Source organism: Falco peregrinus, unplaced genomic scaffold, assembly GCF_023634155.1.
Source record: "Falco peregrinus isolate bFalPer1 unplaced genomic scaffold, bFalPer1.pri scaffold_42, whole genome shotgun sequence".
Classification (NCBI taxonomy): domain Eukaryota; kingdom Metazoa; phylum Chordata; class Aves; order Falconiformes; family Falconidae; genus Falco; species Falco peregrinus.
In genome coordinates this window covers 1,643,189-1,659,889 of record NW_026599609.1, presented here as the reverse complement: position 1 = coordinate 1,659,889, position 16,701 = coordinate 1,643,189, and the positions used below count along the sequence as shown (strand labels likewise).

The following is a 16,701-nucleotide window of genomic DNA, read 5'->3' as shown; positions in this document are numbered from 1 at the left end:
CGCCTAGCACTCACCAGCGGGGATCTTTCATTCCCAAACACTGAGACACTAGCCACAGTGTCCTGCCTTCCTATCGCCTGGGCTTCCAGCGTAAACGGCATCTCCACCGAGCTGTGAGGCTGGATAATCCCACACGGCACAGGGCTGGAGTACCACACAGCAGCATCCTCCTTGTGCTCCTATAAGGGACAGAATCAAAGACAACTTCAGAGTGACCTCTGAGGAAACTTCAAGCTCCTTAACATTACCACAACAGCAATTCACCCACATTTTTAAAAATCCCTAGGAGAAAGCAGAAAGGCGCAACACAAGCAGCAAGATTTATATGGGCCTAATTAGCATCCTCGCAGGGTCCAAAAGCTGCTGCACCCACAAACACCCACTCCGGTGCTGGTGGCCTCCTTGCAGCAGCTCTTCACAACCCTCAAAGTTCTCCTGCATGAAAGCACCCCAAAGACTAGAACCGAAACTGCTTCCTGAAGAGTTCAAACCGCTCCTGAAGTTCATATTCAGGTAGCTTCCCGTTCTCTCCAAAACTTTAGGCTTGAATATAAAACATCAAGGTCTTATCCAAACCCCGTTTTTTTCCTAATAAACCCCTCAACAACGACGTTTGAGGGCAGGAGGCGAACACGACGCCAAGCCTGAGGAAGGACTCCACAGCAGCCTGGAAGATCGCTGTCGTTCACAAGGGTCAGCATCCACTCGCAAGGGAACTTCAGAAAGCACCGTCCAAATGTCAGAACAGGGCTGAGCACGTGCAGCGGAGGAACGACACATCCGGGTGAAGAGATGACCAAAGGGAATTAGAGACACTGAGAGAATGTAGAAGTTGTTTACTCCCCAAACAGCATGAAACAGACACAAGGCATTTGTCTCTGCCAGATAGACATTTCCTACCTCTACGGCAATCGATCACCTCTAACTTCTTCTCACTCAACAGCCTCTTGTAACGGAGGGGCAGCCCCAGACTCCCGTGGCAGAGGCTGCCCAGTGCCCTGCCCCAGTGCTCTCTCCTCAAGCTTTGCCCCTCCCTTGCCCCAGGAGGCCGGCAAGGACCCTCCCACAGTCCCAGCAAGGCACGAGCTCTGCGGGAGCCTTCCCGCTGAGGACCAGCGCTCCCCAAAGCTCAAGGAAAACAAGACTCCCGCATCTCAGTAAAAGCAACTCCCTCCTCTCCCGTACCGCTCTCGCCCTGCCTGAAACCTCAGCCGCTTGCCCCCGCGATGGAGGGCACCAGCACCGCCTGCCTCTCGCACTGGGTGACCAGCCGCTCCCAGCTCCTGCAGCTGCCTGGGTCCTCCACCCACCAGCCCACACACTGACTCTTCCCATTCCCACTCGTTTTACAAAATTGCAGCCCAGGCACCCAGTGGGTGACTCTGCCGGGGAGAGGGAACAGCACCAGCGAACTGCGTCCCTCTCGCCATTAAACTGGCACCCGCTGCGGCGCAACGGCATTGAACAACGCTCCAGCTTTTGGCTTAAGTCTGGGAACGTTCATGCTCAAGAGAACCAGAGAAACCTGAGCTCACCTGCCACACCAAGGACTAGTTTCCCCTCACCACTCCTGCCGTAAGCCCCTTTCCCATTTGCACACGCCTTCACTAACTGAGCCAGACCCCAGCTTTCAGCAGGCTGCTCGCCGCCTTCCAAACAAATGCTGCATTTTGGGCCAACCCAGCACAAGCCCACCGCTTGCAGGGAGAAGCAGGAGCAGCCCTTTGGAGATTCGTTATTCCTCAAGTCCCAGACAACAGGCCAATAGTGAATATAATCACTGTTCGCTTAAAAAAACATAAAATAAAAATAAGACAGAGACATGGCCCTGAGCACTGAGCACATCTCATCATGGGCTGCTTTCAAAGCACAGCTGTGCTCACAGCGAGCTGGGCAGAACTAGCTCGTTAAGCAACATTTCTCATTTGGAGCTGAAGCCAGGACACCCCACGCCAGGCAGCGTGCTGGGCATGGGTACGCGGGGAGAGGTGGCCAGCTGCAAGGAAAGCGCCGGTACCTGGCTGTGAGAGGCAGCGCCAACACCTCCTGGCCAACACCATCCACGCCCACCACCAGCGCCAGCTCGTATCGCCTCACCGTGCTGGAACACAGGGTGACCTGGTAGAGGAGAAGAGCGTCAGATACTTAATCACTGCCAGAAGCCATCAGCCACGCGTGGTGTCCTCTGGCCCTCACCCACGGTCAGGAAAGGGAGCGATATTTTGCCTTAGTTCTCCTGCTGGTCCACGTGTAGACCACTGTCTTTCCGAGTAACAAAACTCTTCTGGCGATATCCGATTTATTAAGTACGCCTTGCATACCAGGGCATATGTGAGCTAAATTAAAGCACAATTCATGTTCTACTTGCCACTGGGACCAATTTTTACTCTCGACTACACCAGCATAAATCCAGAGGAAATCTGTTGACTTTCACAGAATGAGTCCAGCTTTACAGTGGGAAGCCGAGGGCAAAACGTGGCCCAGCAGCAGCTGTGCAGCTCACGGCTGCTGGAGCTTTTCCAGTCCTCGCTGCAGTGGGTGCAACCATTCTGCTCCACACGAGAGGAAAGATAAGACCGGGAAGAATAGCAAACTGCTTTATGCAATGACATCTTTCTTTTAACAGTCACCTTCTGTCCCCATCCTTCCTCGGCCCACTTTAAATCAAATTGCTCTAAGCAGCTCAGACACACACGCGTGGCTTCTGTGCTTGACCGGAGGGTACATGATCCTTGGCTTACAACTTTGGAAACAAAACGGTGCTCCGCCCCAGAGTACCCCAGCTCACAAAAACCTAACACGAACACCGATCTCTTACTTGCGTTATGCCCAAAGCCAGCAGCACTACAGCCCTCCTGCGCACCAGTGAAGCTTCAGCTCCACCTGCTGAAGCACGTACGGCCGGGCTCGTGCCATACCTGGATCCCCAGGGCTCCTTGGGAGCGGATGGTCCCCTTGCAGGGCATTATGGTGAATTCAGTTGGCTTGATGTGATGTTGGGCTCCCTTTCTCCAGGACGGGCAAGTGTTGTCTGATATCTGCGCAAAACTGGTGACGCTGCGCTGTCCTGAGCCTTCGCCAGGGATGCGAAGGTTGAAAGTCATGGGAACCAAGGAGGTGTTAGTGAGGCGACACGGCAGGGTGCGAGGAAAGCCTGGGAAGGTGAGGCAAATATCAGTTAAGTCCCCGGTTATCCCGTGATTCCTGGTGTGACTCTCCTGTTAGGATAGACCGGTGCTTGTTGTTTATCTCTTTTCAGTGTGAATGAGAGGTAATGGAGAAGCTCAGGGAGGAGTGAGTTGTGACTGAAGTTGCTTTTTCCATGGATGGCACAGCTTGCTTCCTTGGCAATGGGCAGTGCCGTTGGTGCTGAAGAGCTGTCTCTACCTGTGAGGAGCTCTCTCACCTGCCCCCAAACCAGCCCCAACTCCTTCTCACTGATCAGTGTGCACCCAGACAGAGCATTTATTCTGAAAATTCAGTCTGTAAAATCCCCCATTAACTCCACGAACATTCCCCCAGTTTTCAATATATGAAAGTAGGGCATTGTCATGTAAGGAAAAGAAAGGATGAGACCGGGCACTACAACATGATGCATTGCACTCTAATGCAGTTTCTCTAGGCAGGACCCTTAAGGCATCTCCTGTTTCTGGGCAACCAGACTGAGCACATGACAACTCAGCCCACCTCACTGCAGGCAAACCTGACGCTTCCTTAGAAATGAGCAGGAACTGTGTCTCACCTTACCTAACACACGGGGACATCACATCCACACTGCCTTTGATTACTGCCCACAAAGCCTGACATCACTTCAGCTCTGACACTTGCTTTCCACAACGGAAAACCAGTGGTACAACCACACTGGGTGAGGGGGTGGCTGTTCTGCAGAGGCAGGACACCAGCCCACAGCTTGGTCTGGAGCGGACACCAGCTCTGCCAGAAGACACCTCCCATGCCCTGCTTACCAAGTGCTATTTGAATAAAGACAGGGAGGAAAACCACCTGCAGACACAGCAGATAGTTTCTCTGTGCCCAGCAGCAGTGACCATTGCCCACCGCCAGCAATTACTCCGGCAGGGAGGCGGGGGTGGGGCACAGAAAGGACATGCACCGACTGACCCACTGCACAGCCCCAAATGGGACCGAAGCCACCAGATGCAGACAACAGCCAGCAGCACAGTGACAAGAAGCAAAAATACAATAGCTGCCTTCAGCTGAAAAGGCCTTGTTAATGAAATCAGATTAAAGTAGGATGAATCTCCTATTACACAACCGCATTTCTGCCGGTGCGTTTCTTGTGGGTCTATTTATTCAAAAGGAAGCAGAGAAGTGGCCGAGTGGTGATGCAGGGAGAGGGGGAAGTGGCTCAGGGAAAGTACTGAGATTTCCTAGAAAGTCCACGAACCGCATGAAACCACAGAGGCATCCTGGGCACAGAATGATCATGGCCCTTCAATCAATCCCCAACTGATTTCACATGTAAACTTTAGATCACCTCAGTACAAAGCCTTTTCTCTGAGACTCGAGATGGAGAATCAGAATCTGCATTTCAGTGGAGATGCTCTGGGTGCTCAGCCACCGGCTCCGTCAGTGGAGCAGTGCTTCGGCTGGGGAAGGAGAAGGAGCCCACATCTCTGGAGACATCACTGCCCAAACCAATGCCGAGCTACTGCCTGGGCTTATTACCGGGCAGGTGATAACGAGGAGCCCTCACAGCACAAATTAACAGCTCACGCTAAAGGTCAAGTGGGTAAGTGGTGTCCTCGCCTTGCAACAGGAACATTCACCCTGAGCAGCCACAGGCTAGCGTGTGGCTCCAACTCCCTTCTCCTGCAGCCCCATCCCCTGGGCCCTTCTGGGACAAGGGCTTTCACCATCATTCTGCCGCCAGGGATTGGGAGGTTGGGGCTGAGCAGGCTCTGAGGGCACCAGGAAAATACTGACTTTCTATTCCTTTGGTCCTGTTTGATCTCACGGCAGCAAAATACCACCTGAGCAAGCGGCAGCCCTGGTTCTAACACCCTGAAGGCTGCTGTGGAGGAACACAAGCGACAGACGCTCCCAAAGCGCTTCATTTCAGTAAGGCACAGACCTCCCCACCAGCGGTCCAAGCCCAGGGCACACTCACCAAAGGAGACGTCGCCGAATGGAGGGAAGGTACATGGAAAGGGAAAGTCGGTCCGATGACACAGCCCCTGTAAGGACAAAGGCAGAGGAGGAACTGGCTTGGTTAAAAAGAACTGCAAAGTGTTCGGCTTTCGTTACCACCGGGACGGATAGAAGCTGGTCTCAGCAGCACAGCGGGTTTCAAATCAACCCGTCACCCCTGCGCTCGGCACAGCATCCCTGTGCACAGGAGGCAGCCAAAGCAACGTGGTCAGCAGGTGGCAGCTGCTGAGGTGGCTCAGGGCACCAGGGCAGGCAGGGTACACCCCCAGGTTGCTGCTGGCCCAGTGAAGGACCCTGAACAAGTGATGGCTCTGTGCCTCAGTTTCCCCACCTGTCATGTGACGGGCAGAGCTGTCCATGCAGAAGCAGGTTCATTGTAACTAGCCCTCTCAGCCACAGGTTCCCTGCTTTGGTATCTCCTTGCTGGAACTGGCCTTTCCATGGCCTATATGGACATCTTCCTCAGACCTTATTCCACACTACCATTATGCGTGCAGGATTTTGAGGCACGAATCCACAGGAGCCCCAGACATCTACTGAGAAACGCAGCACAAGTTCTACACAGTGGATGGTGGAATCTTGGAGGAAAGTATCAGCTTGTCACCAGTGCACCGGCTGACACATCCAAGAGCAAGACTATTTGCACCACCGAACATGAGTGTCCCGAAGCCACCACACCAGCCCGACCATCCCTAAATTCAGAGAGGTTCCAAACTCCCAAACTCACCAACATCCACTGAAATCAGCACTTGAAGCTGCACAACATTCATTCATTTCATGGTTGATGCCAATCAATGCCAGCTCTGCCTCTTGCTGAAAAAAACAAATACAGATCAAGGAGCACAGTGACCCGTGCCTCCTAGTTTTATTCACAGGGCTGCCACCGGGTCTCTCGTACACATGAACAGACCCCAGCCTCCCGCAGGAGGGACCTGCACTCACCCGTGGTGTCCCAGTTCCAGCATCCCTTTCTAAAGAGCAAAAGAACAAGCGTTCAGGACCTCGTCAGGTCTGTTTCCAAGTAAAGAGTGATCACCTATGGTTTGGGCATCTTCTGACTGCACGATCAAAAAGCACTCAAAATCTGACTTTCAGGAGTTTCAATCCCATGCTAATTCTCAATTCCTGGAGCTGAATCCGTTCCTGAGAACAAGTTAGGTAGCAAATCCCTTCTGGCAATGAGGTTCCCTCTCCAAGGACCTCACGTAATCAGACTTAACCTGCCAAGCCCCAGCATCCTACTCTGGATGGAGCAAAGGGAGCAGACATGCTTTCCGTAATAGCACTTGCCAAAAGACGATAGAAAACTGCCTCCAAACCAGCCACAACTGGGTCTCACACTGGGAAACTGCCAAGGGTGAGCCTTGCAGCGAGGGGGGAAATAACTGCCGTTTCTGCTGAGCACACAGGAGCTGTGCTCAAGGAAGTCAGACCTGAAGGACTGCCCAGAGGGCTCGGCCAAGCAGCCAGCCCAGAGCCCTGTGCGCTACAGCCGGTAACAGCGCAGCTTGCAAGAGAACGGGGGAAGAGGGCAGTCTTTATGGCAACAGCCACATCTTCCAATAGTGCTTCTGAAGGGAGATCGGGGTCCTCGCAGAGCAGGAAGGAGCACAAGGTAGGAGAGGAACCACCTGCACTCCCACCGCTGTTCCTTCCTCCGCAGCCCCGTGTCCCACCAGCCAGCTCACCTCCACTCAAAAGAACTGGGAGTTTTTCCCTCCCTGGAGAACTCAATCCAGTGCACAACCCCCCTGAAGAGGGAGGCTCGGCTTGCCCCGGTGGGTGGGCATCTCAAAAGCATTTGAAACAAACAGCTTGAGTTGTGGGGCTGGAGAATGAGAGATAAGGGCTGGACAGGGGTCCTTGGAACAAAGGCAAGACAGAAAGCAAGGAGGCAGATGCCATCTCGAGGAGAGGAGTCTGCAGTGGGAACTACTGTGGAGGCACCCCCCAGGCTCCTGTAACCCTCCTCACCTGACGGTCAAGGTCACGGGCTCAGGGGACCCATCCGCACTGAACCGGAATCCTTCTGTGAACTGCCCCAGGGCGGTGGAACTGAAGGAGATCTGGATGACTTGGAGGACATCTGGTAAAACGATGCCCTCCTGGGGGAGAAAGGAGAAGCAGGAGCCCAGAGCGGTCACTGGAAGGACCAACTTGGAGGGGGCATCAATGACTCCTTTGTTAAACAGGATCACCTGCAGCAGCAAGAAAGCAAAATGGAAATACATGAGGAATCTTCTTTCCTTACAGAAGGCTGATTTGTTTTCTAATTAAACTTCTACAAAAGGCAGAAGATGCTGCGTGCTGCTGCTTGGCTGAAGCCAAAGAAAACACAACAGGACAGTTTCTGCCTTTGGGTTTTTGCATGCAAAAAAACCCAGTGATAACTTCACATAAACAGAGTCACTCTGGGTTTATTCCACTGACACAGAGCAGTCCGCTTGGACTTGCAGGGCTGAGGATGTGCTCAGCATCACCAAGGCGATGCAGACCTGCCCCAAAGAGCAGCAAAGGGCGGTCGCAGCATTACTAGCGAATCGTCACCTAACTGCTCCCGCTCCAGATGAGCCCAGTCCTGCCAAGGGCAAAACGCATTCAGCTCCCGTTACAGCCAGCAAGTTTACTGGATGTAGAAAATACCTCGGGACAGCCCCATAACCAGCTTCAGCAGCACTCCCCAACTCTGCTAGGGTACGTCAGTGAGGCGCATTTTATTCTTTTCTTTGATCTGAGAGTCTCTTTGTCTTTGCTCAACCAGACATGTCAAGAAAGGATGAGAGGGAGGGGCATAGCAGCTCCACCTGTTCTAAAGAATCTCTTTCATAAATATTCACAGCCATCATCTACTAATTTACCATTATTTACTGTTCCAACAAGCTACACAATCCTGCAGCATTTGCTGAGATTCAGCAAGAAATGCCCACACCTGCCTGTGAGTATCAGCACACTGGTGGTCACCAAACCTACCCAAAGCAAAGCTCTACAGTTTCCGAAGGCTGCAGGTGAAATCCGGCCATTTCTGTGGACTTATCTACCTGCTTGGCAGTTATTTTCCCTAACTTTTGTCCTCGCAAAACCTGTCAGAAAAACTGAGACAGAAGCAGAGGTACAGCCCTTATTTTTTTAATTTTGCAGCTGCTGTTGAAAACATTCCTGTATTCAATTTCTGCACTGGGAACTTGGAAACTACTCGTATGTTTTACACCTTCATTACAAATTGCACTTAGGGATCCCACACTGAAGTTTACCTCCAGTCTGGCTACTTAATACAGCACTTGGAGTATCATCTACTTATTCACATTTTCTCCAGTAATGAAACCAACACATTGATATATATAGAATCAATAAAGAATCAGCATTAAAAAATGCATACATACAGTGCACAATATTTTGGCAAGAAAACACCTTAACGTGTCCTTCCCTGCAACAGTCAAGCTTTTGAAAGTGTCTGGCACGATGTACTGCCTCATTTTCTACCGCCTCCAGTTGCTGTATCTTGGGGGTTTTTTTTGGTTGGTTTTTTTTTGAGAAAACTTGCCACCATCGGCGGGGGGAGGCAAATACCCAGAAAGCTCCTTTGCTTCATTTCCAGAACTGCCCTGCTCTGTTCATAGAGCCAGAGGGGCACCAGGTCTGAAGGGTGGCAGGAGGCTGCTCAGCAGGGACAGCGCTCCCGGTGCCTGCGCGGGCAGCTCTGCGCGGGGAGGCTGCCCGGCTTCCCTCCGGCGCCAGGATCCAGCAAGTTGCGCTTCACTGAAAGGTGTTTGCAACGGACTCGAGTCGGAACACAACACGTTTGTTCCAGCTGCTTTTTAACTGCCAGGGTACCAGGGCGCAGTGCATCTAGGGCTGAAACAAAAGCCTCTGGACCCTGACCTTTTTGACCCGGTGTTGCTTTCATGTGTCAAGGGCTGGATTTTCTGCATGAAGCCTCCCAGCTGGTCTCAAAGGGAGGTTGCCAAAACGCAGGGATCGGGGCTTTGTGGACAACATACACACCTTTCAGACCCCATCAAAACTATCCAGATTCTGCAAAAACTCCCACATTTAACTTACATCAAATAATGCGTGCACGTAACTGCCTGTGTTGCCAGAAATCCAGCAGGTGCACAAAGCTCACTGCTGCCCCAGGGGCCATCAGGATCCACCCCAACCCCAGCAAGCCCCACTGCTCACCTCGTAGCTGGGGGCTGATGCAACAAAAACCTTCCCGATGTCCAGCTGGTCAAAGCTGAAGCGCAGCTGGGGCCCTGTGCTGCTCCCTTTGATGCGCAGGGGCAGCCTGGTCTCACGGCCTGGGGAGAGGTTGCCATGTCAGTACAGAATTCCTTCAGTTCGCCTGGATTTTCCAGGCAGCCTCAGAGCCAGTCCCCGACTCCAGGCTGGGGGGCACCAGCACTAGATGCTCCACGAGAAGATACAGGACCCTTCTCTTCCCTCAGCAGATCAACTTTGCGGCTGGTTTCTAACTTCTGACGGAGCCCTTGGGCTGGTTTGTAACTTAGCAATCAGTTTGCACCCTGAGAAAGTGATGCTGCGTATAAAACATGATGTCTGAATTCCTTCCCATGCACTTAAACGAGCTTTGAAATCCATTCAGAGAAGGCACAAAGCTCACAAAACAGAGCCGGAGAGAAAAATCTGCTGTCTGTATCGCTGCAATCAGAGACGACCGCACAGGAGCTGAGAAGTATGAGCCCAAGCAAGGCAGAGCAGCCTGCTGACAGCGATACCCCAGCAGCCTGCTGACAGCGACACGCGCACCCGAGCGCTGCCTCAAGCAGGCAGAGCATCTCAGCCACCACCTGCGCCTAACGTAGGGCTCCGTACCGGGGTGCTCCAGGGCTCACCGCCTGCAGCAGCGCCTTGTTAAGACGGGGCTTTACGGTCTCCAGAGAGCAGCACTCACCTGTTCCCACCATCAAACCAAGAGCTCAGCTTTGTAAAGACGCCCCACCTGAAGCATACTGAGCAGTTACGGAAAACCAGCCTCCTCGCTACTGAAACCAGATAAGCTCTAAGTGTACTGCTAACACACATATCCCTTGCTGCAAAGGCAACTGAGACCACAAGGCTTACAGCTGAACTCCAGGATGCTGAGTTTCTTCCTTAAGTCTGCTAAGATGGCATAGTGCAGGATCTTTCAGTCTGAAGCCTTTCTTGAACCACTGGAGCAGCCTAAAGTGCCTGAATTCTAGCTCAGATTTTGGCTTAGGTCACCCTGCTGTTATAGATTTGCTAATAAGTTAAGATTGATTGACTTTATTTGATTGATTATTTGATTTTATAAAATCAATCATGTAATAGAAATATAAGAGGATAAGAAAATATATTTTAATGAAACTTATAGTTATAGTAAAAAGCGGCTATAGAAAATCCTCTGTACAGCCCCGTACCAAGGCCGGAGGAATCGGTCAGAATCACCTAGTAGGAATGTTTAGAACTTAGATAACAGACTTAAGATTTGAGATGATTGTTCATATGTAACCTAGGAGGATGTACTAAAATGTCAAAATGAGAATTTATGTGAACTGGGAAGAGTCGAGTGAAGCAACCCATAGTTGCCGGCCAAGAAACAGTTACCTTAAGTGGCAGGTAATTCTGGCAGGGGGAGATCGAGACCACCGACTCACATACCACCTACCCAAATCGTACCCCAGACCCATTTCCGGACCTTTCTAACCTTTATTGCGCAGAATCGGATATGGGAGGAGAGTATGTTAATGATTTATGGGAAATCTTATGATTATGCATGAATATTTAATGAATATGTATGAATGAGTTCTATATAAGGTGTATGATTTTGAACCATGGTGTGTGTCGATCGTGAGGGGACTCACTCACGCACCCGGCCGTCCATAAAGAAATGTCTGCTTATCTACATCACATTGGTGTCGATAAGTTCTTCATTCCAAGATTTCGGTAACACTGCCATCCCATTCTACTCTTGTACGGAAAGCGAGTAGCACAAGGAGCAGAAGATAGCCCCAGAAGTTGTACACAACCGTCACTGTGGCTTTTGTGCAAAACTATTCCTCTATCCTTTGAGCTCCTTTTGTGTGACACCCACCATTAACTAAAGCTTAGGGACTGAAAGTTGATTCCTTTTTTTATAAAAGTCTGCTGCCTAGTCATTCCAGAATGTCCAAACCAACTTCTTATTGCAAAGAGCAGCCCACGTGTGACTAGACCACAACTCAGAAAAAACCCTCCTGGAACAGCCTTTTCAGTGATCGCTGACTTTGGGCTTGCAACCGTGGCACGGGGATGTTTGATCACGTCCAAAGCCAGAAAGGAAGAGCTAGGGAGCTTTTGCTGAATTCAGTGGTTTTTCAGTGGATCCAGCCAAAGCCCAGCTGACAGCAGAGATGAGTTACACTTCACAGCTCAGGCACGCATCAGAGGGCTGTGTACTTCTATTGCACAGACACCCGAAAAGAGGCAGTACTGGGTGCTTGTGTTACCGATTAGTTAATAAGTTAAAATCGATTGATTCTATTTGATTAATTAATTGATTTTATAAAATCATTTAATAGAATTGAAATGTAGAAGGTTAAGGAAAAAATTATAGGAAACTTGCATCTACGCAATAAGAGACGTTATGGAATCTTTTGTACGTCTTGTACCAAGGCTAGAAGAAGGGCCTGGAACTATTGTAATAACTCTAGGGTTGGAAGGTTCCATTGTATTTAACCAGTCTTCTGTACGCAGAGGTGTATTGAAATGTCAGAATATGAGATGAATGGGAACTGGGGAGAGTCGACTGGAACAGCTTGTGGTTACCTGCCAAGAAACCGTGAACTTTAGTAAAAGGTAATTCCGGCAGGGGGAGATCGCGACCACCGACTCACACACCACCTACCCAAATCGTACCCCAGACCCATTTCTAGACCTTTCTAAGCTTTGCTGCGCATAATCGGATATAGGAGGAGAGTATGTAAATGATTTACGGGAAATGTTATGATTATGTATGAATATTTAATGAATATGTATGAATAAGTTCTATATATGGAATCTGATTTTGGGACCTGGTGTGCGTTGATCGTGAGAGGACTCGCTCACGCACCCGGCCGTCAATAAAGAAGTGTCTGCTTATCTACATCACATTGGTGTCGATAAGTTCTTCATTCCGAGATTTCGGTAACACTTGCTGTTCAGAAGGCTTTTCCATCTTGCATCACATGTGGCCTAATTTTCATTAAAAACTTGATGTTCTAAACCATCAAGGCTCTTAGGAAATGACAAAGATTTCCAAGGGACAAGTTTTGCCCATAATCATGGGTGAGGCATGTCCCACGGCCACTATCATCAAAAAAAATCAGTGGCCATTCTTTCCCTTCTGCAGCAGGCCCTCAGCCTCTCCTGGAAGGTCTGCGGAAGCTATCCTTTCTTCTGCCCCTACATTGATGCTGGAACTTTAGGAAACCCTGGGAGTTTTACGCTCTCTCCTTCCAGGTGAACCTCAGAGAGTGCTCTCCTGAAAGGAGGAGGAGCAGAGTAAAATACAGACCATTCAGGACAGCCAAGAGAAAAAGAAAGAAAAAAGAGAGTATGTCCCGCTCCTCGCCAGCAGCTGGGGCTTCCAGGAGCACCCAGCCGCTGGCCAAGGCCTGGGTGCCCCAGGCTGGGACCGTGTGATGCTCCCACCACAGCATGTCCCAGAGCACATGGACCAGGGCATGGAGGGGCCGCAGCCTCCTTGTCCTCAGTCCCAAAGCCACACCCGGTTCTGTGGAGTGAGAATTCGGATCTCAGTCGGGTTAACACCTTGGCACATCATGGAGGGATTACAACTCGGCATTCAAAGAAATAGGGGTGTGGGTGGCCCAACAGCACAGAACTGTTTCCCAAGTCCCTAACTTCTGCTGCTTTCTGGCACTCATTTTTTTGCCCACGGAACGTCCCCAGGTTTTGAGGTTGGTTTTGAACGTGATTCTCAACCAACCACATCAACACAGAGATCCAGTTTTACACGATGTAGGACACGGCAAGGTGAAGGAGGGATCAGCACTGAGGATTTTGCTTCTCCCTGCAAAAGCAGCTTAGAAATGGGTTTTGGAAGAAATCAGATGTAACCCAGTGCATTTCCATATCCAGAAAAAAACAACAAAAAAAGAATTTTAGGTGAATGAGCCCCCCCACCACGTGCTTCCTTCCAGCACTCACGAGCCATGGCTTTATTTGCATGAATAACTTAAGAAAGTTCATTTTGAGCTTAAACAAAACAAATTTCAAACCACTTCTTAACTGCTGGCTTTGCAAGTTGCACAGTGCTGATGAGTTCTGTAAATCACCTGGTCCAGAAGCGTTCGGCTAAGCGATTTATGGAGGCAACTGCAAAAACACACATGGAGGCCAGCCACTTCCCCATGGGGCTCGAGATCCAACTGCAATTTCACAGTGCTGCACTAGGGCAAAGCTTCTAAATATTCCCTGCAAGGGGCACACGCTGTCTGCAAATCGTCCTCCAAAGGGATCTGTGACTGGCATGCAAATGCACGAGGAAGGCAGTCACACTGCTCAGAGTCGTCAAGAAGCAAAATTAATGACTCCCTAGTTAAAGATCACTGGTGTCTTCTTTAAACTCTTTTTGCACCCTGGGACAGTCTCCACCCTGACGATACAGCGGCTCAGCTCTGTTTTGTGAGGGATGGGGGGTAGGTGACCTCCTTGAGGTCCTCTCCCAAGGGGCCCATGGAAGAGTTCAGATCTCCTGAGGGACCACGAGGGTTTTTTCAGAGCAGGCTCCTCTTTCTAAACACCGATCGCTTGCCCAGCTCTGTTTCCTGTAACTCCCAGGTTGCATGTAAGTAATTTTCCTATTTCTCTGCCACAACAACAACAAAAGCTCTCCAGGCACAACCCCTGGAGATCCCTGCAGCAAAGTGATGGACAGCCCCACCACCACAGCAAAAATCCCAGGGCCAGGAGCACAGCGCTGAGCCAGGATTCCCTTGGGAGCAACTTTTTAAATCAATCCTTTCCTTCCACAGCTCTAACAACTGCAGCTGGCGGCCAGGAAGGCGGTTTGTTAACATGAGCCCTGGTTAATTACTGTAGGTGGCATTTGCCAAGTAAACCCTGCGCAATTACCGTATCAATAAAAAGCTGTTTCATGGCCTTTGTATCTGTCAGCTTGGAGCAGTAAGGAATGGCTCGAAGCAGCTGGGTTAGTGATCTCAGCACCCTCCAGAACGGGAGCCTGGCTGCTGGGGACCACGGGCCTCGCACCTCCTTCCTCTTAGATGGGGAAAACCAGAGCGTTCCCTGGATGGAAATCTGACAGGGGCCTCCCACTCTTGAAAACCACCTCAAGCAGCACCACACGGACGGAGAGGAAGGACAAGGTAACCTGAACCACGGAGCTTGCTGCAAGCATTCCCTGCCCCGTGCCAGCACAGCAAGGCCATCACCTCTGTAAGGGCAAAGGCAGCATAACTCGGTGGGTCAGTGATAACCGCTCCCAGAAAAAGACCTGACAGCACTTCTGTCAGCCGGGAGGAGCATAAAGCTTGTCTAGCAGGCTGCTCGCACTCTGACTTCTGGGGAGGGTGCTCACCCTGCTGAGGGCAGCGAGCCCTGTAACACGCGACCCAGATGAAGCAGAGACTTGAGCCACGAGGTGACGATTCCCACGCAGGGACAGCAGCACACGTGTGGCACGTTCACAGACACCCTGCGCTCAGCAGGGCTCAGCCACCTACGGTCTGGCAGCGCCTGGAGAGCAGGAGGTGACCCAGGGGCAGGGAGCACGATTCACTCAGCTCCTACCGCCTCAGGAGCCCGATGGCGCATCCACGTAATAAAGGCTCATCCTGGAGGTCTACAGGGGCTTAGTGCTCGTCCACCAAAGCTCTTCTGCGAGTACCTCTCTGCCTTTACAAACACCTTGCAGCACAACGAATGCATGGTATGAAAGCTCGCTGCTTTGGCTGCTCTGGGATCAGCGGTCGGAGCCAGGCGCGCTAAGCCCTGGCTCTGCACAGACCAGCTGGGAGCCACAGGGACAGCAGGAAGGTGCTGGCACTGCCCTGCTGACCACCGGCTCTTCCCAGAAATTCCGTGGGAACCAACTGGGCTGGAAGAGTATTTGTGCCTCGCCTTTGCTGTGGGTAGCAGGAGGAGGAGAAAGGAGCTGTACCTGAGATGTCGCAGCAGACTGTTGATACACTCTGGCTTCTCAGGGTTTGAAGATCACGTAAATTTCAACTGAAGAATTTGGCCAGACATCTCCCTCCTAAGACAGGAGACAACAAACCATTTATCTTCAAACGTTACATTTCTTGTTTTCAACCACAGCCCTGTAAGCCTTTATTTAGAGCATCAGTGATGAGCAAGGAGCAAACAACACTTACAAAATGTGTAAGACTTTGGAAGCAGCTGTGAAAAAAATTAAGTCCCTTACCTTTACTAGCACCCGGTAAAGGCTTGCCTTTTTTTTTTTTTTTTTTTTTAATTAGGGCTATAATAAAGGACCTAAACTGGCTGGCTTCAGCATATCAAGGATCTCTTCAGAAGTGCCAGATGACCTAAAGAAAAGATACGGTTTCCCTCCAAACCTTCCCTTATATCCCTGTGTCACTACAGCCATGTGAACACGTTTTCTCAGATCAGAAGAGATTTAGCAAGTCAAATGGATTTTTCCATTCTTAGTTACATAACCCAATATATATAAATATAACCCAAACCGAACACCAAAATGGTGAACTTCCGCTGCACCAAAATCCAGCTTCAGCAAGAACCTGGGAGAACCCTGCAAGCGTAAATCTTCAAACAGCGAGGGAGTGGCGATGGGTCCCAGCAGGTGTTATTCCCAGCGGCCGAGGCCCCAGCGGGATGATTTGCCCAACACCACCGAGACCACGGTGATTGCTGCAGTGTTGCTGGCATCTCTCTGTACGCTGTGTAACTCACCAGATGTCCTGCCATGCTCCAGGAAGCCAGTCAGTGGTGCAATAAGATCCTGGTAAGGGACATATCTCCCTACATCCAGGGTGCTGCTGGATCCCAAGGCACAGTCAGATGAGACTGCTCTAAGGCATCAGAGGAGACAAGCCTACGGACGAGCAACACAACCCATCCATTCATATGCACCCGCACAGCTCTCCGCAACAATCCTAACGCAGCATTATTGATGGAGCCTTGCACTCATATCCTCCCTCCCAAGGAAACCTGCACCAGCAGTTAATAGACTCAAACCTCTTGAGCTTCTGGCATGAAATCACCATTCTCCAGGATTCAACGTATTTGGACAGAAACTTCAGGCAGTACGTCCACAATCAGCTTCCCTGTATTGTCAGTGAAGCTGCACGCCAGACTGTTTGACTCAAAGGGAGAGGGCAAGAAGAAATCATCAGTTACACATTATTCTACTATTCTGTGGCTAAAAAAAAATTGTGAAGGACATGACCGTTTTTGGAAACCTTTGTCATTTCTCCCTTCATTACTGCTGTATGTCAGACCATAAAACTGGAAAATATTGTGACCTATTTCTCCTGGGAAATGAAAATAGGCTGTTGGAAAGGTTCC

The 16,701-nt window shown here is 50.6% G+C and overlaps 1 pseudogene; it reads right to left on the bottom strand.

Annotated features, from left to right (window-relative positions):
* Positions 1-16,701, bottom strand: part of LOC129783466 (hydrocephalus-inducing protein homolog) — a 66,584-nt pseudogene that overhangs the window by 11,758 nt on the left and 38,125 nt on the right.